Source organism: Ornithorhynchus anatinus, chromosome 5, assembly GCF_004115215.2.
Source record: "Ornithorhynchus anatinus isolate Pmale09 chromosome 5, mOrnAna1.pri.v4, whole genome shotgun sequence".
Classification (NCBI taxonomy): domain Eukaryota; kingdom Metazoa; phylum Chordata; class Mammalia; order Monotremata; family Ornithorhynchidae; genus Ornithorhynchus; species Ornithorhynchus anatinus.
In genome coordinates this window covers 19,110,248-19,115,728 of record NC_041732.1, presented here as the reverse complement: position 1 = coordinate 19,115,728, position 5,481 = coordinate 19,110,248, and the positions used below count along the sequence as shown (strand labels likewise).

Here is a 5,481-nt window from a genome sequence, read left to right as displayed (position 1 = left end):
AGAGAAGAGAAGTGACTTGGCCCAGATCACACAGAGGTCAAGTGGTGGTGCTGGGATTAGAAGCCATAATAACGATGGGATTTGTGAAGCGCTCATGATGGGCAGTGCCTGCACTGTCCTCAGTGCTGGAGTACATCCACGCCAAAAAGTTTGGCCCCAGTCCCTGTTCCACGTGGGTCATGCACATGGACACGCACTCACCGTCTCAGTCCCCATTTCCCCAATGAGGTCACTGAGGCAGAGAGATGTAAACTGACCGTCTCCATTTCACACAGCAGACAATGATGTTGGTATTTGTTAAGCGCTTACTATGTGCAGAGCATTGTTCTAAGCGCTGGGGTAGACACAGGGGAATCGGGTTATCCCACGTGGGGCTCACAGTCTTCATCCCCATTTTACAGATGAGGTAACTGAGACTCAGAGAAGTGATTCACCCAAGGTCACACAGCAGACAAACTGCAGAGCTGGGATTAGAACCCATGACCTTCAGACACCCAGGCCAGTGCTCTATCCACTATGCCATGCTGTTGCGGACTTATCGGACTCCAAGGCCCACGCTGTAGCCCACTACGACATACTCTCATTTCTGTCAGGCCGCTCCCCTCCAGGCCTCCAGAAAAGGCTCTGTCACACGGGAATCTTGCTTCGGGCCGGTGGTCGGATTAGGGTTCGGGTTAGGGCTCGGTTTAGGATTAGGGTTAAGGTCAAGTGTAAGGTTAGAATGAGGGCTAGTTCAGGGTTAGGGCTAGTGCTAGGGCTAGGTTTAGGGCTAGGGCTGTGGTTAGAGTTCAGATTGGGGCTAGGGTGACTTGGGACTCGTGGGAGGATGAGGGTCAGGGTCAGGTCTGATGCCGGTGAGCTTCAGGGTTAGGGCACATCAGGGTGGGGTTAGGGGCAGGGAATCCTTCTGGGGCAGCTTTTGGGTCCATTTTGGGTCTGGGTTAGGGTGCGGTTGGGGTTTGGGTTTCATTCGATTTCCGAGTTGCCGAGGGTGAACGGTTTGGGCTCAGGTTCACGTGAAGTCACTTGTAAGAATGAGGGTTTTTGTTTGGTACAGGTTGGGAGGTGTGTCAGCGGGATGGGTTTGGCTTTCGGGTCAGTTCCCAGTGGAGGTCATGGGTGTTAGGATTCACTCATTCGTTGGTTCACTCGTATGGATCGAACATTTACTGTACTAAGCGTTTGGGTGCCGTACTAAATGCTGTACTAAGGATTTGGGAGAGTACGGTCTGATGGCAGACAAAGACCCTGCCTACACGAGGTAACAGTCTAGAGAGGGAGACCAACATCTGTATTAAAAGGAGTAAATAAATAGAGAAATACAAAAAGGACCCATAGGTGCAGATCTATCCCCATGTGCAGTGGGGAAGGGAAGGATGAAGAATGAAGGAGCAAGTACGAGCGGCACAGAAGGGAGAAGTAGAAGAGGAGAGGAGGGCTCAGTCAGGGCAGGCTTCCTGGAGGAGATGTCCCATCACTAAGGTATCGAAGCCGGGGAGATGAATGATCTGTTTGATAGGAGGGGTGAGGGTGTTGCAGGCCAGAGGCAGGATGTGGGCAAGAGGGTGGCAGTGACATAAATGAGGTCGAGGAAGAGTGAGGTCTTTTGCACCAGAGGAACCCAGTGTGGGGGCTGCGTCCTAGGAGAGCAGCGAGGTGAGATAGAAGAGGACAAGGTGGTGAAAGGCTTTAAAGCCCGTGGTGAGGAGTTTCTGCTTGATGCAGAGGTGGATGGGTAATCCCCGGAGTTTTTCGAGGAGGGGGGCATCCTAGTCAGTCCTCTTTTGTAGGAGAATGATTCGGCGGCAGAATCATTTCCGAAGCAGAATCGGTATGGACTGGAGTGGAAAGACATAGGAGGCAGGGAGGTCAGTAAGGAGGCTGAAACAGTAATCCACGTGGGATAGGATCAGTGCTGGCATTCCTGCTGCAGCGTTTTGGATGGAGAGGAAGGGGTGGATTTTGGCGCTGTCGTCGAGGTCGAACTGACAGGATTTCGCAGTAGCTGAAATACGTGGGTGCAACGAGAGAGAGGTGGCAAGGATCCTAGCAAGGTTTCAGGTTTATGAGACAGGCAGGATGGTGGTCCTGTCCACAGTGATGGGAATGTGGGCAGGAGGTCAGGGTTTGGGTGGGAAGAGAAATTCAGATTAAGCCATAATCTGAGGTGAAAGGTGGACATCCGAGTGGTCATGTCCTGAAGGCAGGAGGAATAGTAGGATGTTTTCAAGGAATGGGGAGGATGGCACTGGGTGATGGATGGGTTAGGATGAGGTCACTTGAGTGTCAGGGTTGGGTTGGGGGGGGGGCGTGGTTCCACCTTGGCGGCTTGGCGGGGCGGGGGACTCAGAGAGGGTTTGCATCTGTGATCTCTTTGGGTCTTCTCCTTTGCTCCTCATCTGTCCCTTGCACGCCTCCTCAAATGCCATCGTCAGGAGGGTTCGATTCCAACCCAGGCCACGGTGGCCCTCTTCAGCCCCTATTCCCGGATCATCCCGATCAGAGTCATTTCACACAAGTGTGCCTGTCCCTATACTGAGCGTTCGCACAGACGTCAGCTCCTCGAGCCAGATGACATCTCTCTGTACCCTCACTCTCATTAATTTTGGGGGTGGGGGTGGGGTGGGGAGGGGAGGCTGAGGCACAGAGACGTGCAGTCAGACGCCTAAAATTCCACAGCAAATTTTGGGTGCGATCGGGATGAGAGTCTTTACCCTTCGGGCTCAGACTTTGCCGGGGAGATGGAGGAGATAGAGACCAGACAGGAATTCGGTTTCTTCCCAGTTGGGGGTGCGGAGGGTGGCGGGGAGACGTTTTGGAGGCTGAGGATGCGGCTGGAGCGGAGGGGAGAGGCTACCCCTGGGTCGAGGGGCTTGAGACCCTCCTTCCAGCAGGACGTCCCGTTCCCTTTCGCTCCCGTCTTGTCCGGGGTCGTGCCCCGGTCCCGATTCCTCTTGTCCCCCGGTGGTCCGGGGGGACATCCCCATCCCCCGGAGGGAAATCCCGGACCAGCCTAAGAGAGAAAGGGCATCGCCGCCTGGTCCCCCGCCTTGTCCAAGCCTCCGGGCTCCGTCCATCGGCGGGCCGGGATTCCCAGGGGCCCGAAGTCCACCCTCCATCGTCTTTTCCCGGACACGCAGATCCCCGGGGATCTTTCCTCCCCCCGCTTCATCCCGGGTAGGCGATTTTTCCAGGTGTTGGGAATGAAGGGTGGGCGCGGGTGCTGAACTCCGCCCCTTCCCCTGGCTAGATAAAGGCCGTGGGGAGGAGCTGCCTTTCATCGGTCTTTGGGGTCTCCTGGCAGGACCGGCCGGACTTCGGTCTGCCCGGGGGAGGCTGCGGTTTGTCGGGGAGCTGGAGGACGGACGCTGCCGGCGGCAGGTGGGCACTGGCACGGAGCCGTAGGTTTGTGCGAGCGGTGAAGACGGGGGAGGGGAGGAACTTTTGTCCCGTTCTCGAGGTGACTACGGCAGGAGTGAGCGGCCTGGGCGGGGAAGGGCGTCCCCGTTTCGGCCCACGCTTTTTTTGGTTTTTTTCCGGGAATGGCCCGGGGCGGATGGGCAATTTGTCTTTCTGACACGAGCCTTTGCAGGGCGACGATCTACTCCGTGTTGGTGCGGAGGTGTCGATTCTGCCTTCTGTTCTCTGTTGCATCGTCCCGGAGCTGGAGAGCTTCAGCCGTCGCCTGCACTCACTCTGCGTTGGAGTTCTTGCTTCCCGCGGGCGATCTCCGCAGCTGCCTGCAATTCCGGCTCCCTAATCAGGATCTGGTGCTCCTCGGAAAGGGGAGGTTTTGTTTTCTTTTCTGTCTGGGTCTCGCCCTGGGAGTCGAGGGATGAGCTTTCAGGGGTAGGACCTTGACGTGCAGCCTTCCCCCGGGAGGGAGGAGGTGGGTTTTGGACAAGGCGCCCGGGGCTCTCTGGGTGGGGCCGTGGCTGTGTCTGCGGGCCTGTGGGGTGGAGAAGTTCTGGGTTCCAGAATTTCTCTTTTAAAAGGATGTCACCTCCGTGGGCCTAAAGCCCGGCGTGCGGGGTGACCCTGGACACTTTGGGGTCCCCGAGCAGGGATCTCCTTATTCTGGCCCGTGGTGGTTTCTGGGAGTCGAGTTCGAGGAATGAAGCTGGAAGACCGCCCCCCGTCTCCCACTAATTCTATTCCTCTTTGAAAAGGAGCGTTATGAGATGGTGTGTCTTCAGATCATCATGAGATGAAAATATCATCGGGATCATCATCAGAGTAATAAGCCCTCAGTATATGCCTGGAGCAGTAATCTTCCACGGGACGGAGACGATCCCATCGGTTTGCGCACACTCATTGTACCATCTAGGGCTCATAGTGTTCTACCACATTTCCCTGCTGAGGACCCTGAGGCCGAGGGAAGTGAAGTGCCCATCCCCAGGACGTACAGTAGAGGAGTGGTGGAGCCGTGACGAAGCCCCTCGAAGTTCTGAGTCTTCGCTCTGTGCTTCATCCTCTCCATCTTCAGACTTCCCAGCGTGATGTCATTTATCAGTTGTGCGGCTGTTTGGATGCAGCCCGGGCAGAACTGTTAACTGAATCTGATCTATATTGAGTGGAACCTTTCTTTAAAAAATTATTTTTAAAATACATATATATAATATGTGGTATGTGTAGTACAGGTCCCTCAAGCAGTAACACAATTGGAATAGCTGGTTGCCTAAGAGTAGGGTGGGGGTGCGGGCTAGGGGTTCAGGATGAGTTGGGTTGAGGGGGAGGGCATGGAAGAGGAGGAGGCCACTGTGGACTTAGAAGCAGGTTCTGGGTTAGGTGGCTGGGGCTTGGTGGAGGGAACTGGTTATGTCGGGCTTGACTGTGGGTCTGAGGGGACCCGGGGCCCTTAATTCTGCAGACGGGTCTCAACTCTGGGTGCTCACAGCACCATCTTCAGAGTCACCCTGTACCTCCTCGTTTACCTTCGAAGGGACTCTTCTGAATACCACGGATGCTTGGTTGGTTGGTATTTGTATTTGTTAAGCGCTTACTATGTGCCGAGCACTGTTCTAAGCGCTGGGGTAGACACAGGGGAATCAGGTTGTCCCACGTGGGGCTCACAGTCTTAATCCCCATTTTACAGATGAGGGAACTGAGGCACAGAGAAGTGAAGTGACTTGCCCAAAGTCACACAGCAGACAAGTGGCTTGCAGGGTATTTTTGGTTGCAGTTGATGAGTAAGGAGAGGGGCAGGTAAGAGCATTATTTTCTTCTCAGATAATGCGTTGTGGACAATTTTAGCATGAGACGGATGTGATCGGTGAGAGCCTGAATGAGGTACGTGACGTCAGTGGCGTTGAGAGTTTACCATTGAGTTGGGAGAGCTGAAAATGCAGGTAGGACAATAGGAGCTGAGTGACCCAACTCCCAAACTACTCGGAATTTTGGGCATCGGGCAGAGCAGCCATGCCCTCCTGATATTGGAGATGGATTTTTCAGCGGAAAGAGGGGTGCAGTGAAAGTGTAAGA

At 54.9% G+C, this 5,481-nt stretch overlaps 1 long non-coding RNA gene across 1 annotated transcript; it reads left to right on the top strand.

Annotated features, from left to right (window-relative positions):
* Positions 1-3,285: 3,285 nt before the first annotated feature.
* On the top strand, positions 3,286-4,177 carry LOC114812272. The gene is made up of 2 exons (XR_003759931.2): positions 3,286-3,381; positions 3,593-4,177. It is a non-coding gene; the product is annotated as an uncharacterized LOC114812272 (long non-coding RNA).
* Positions 4,178-5,481: the final 1,304 nt, after the last annotated feature.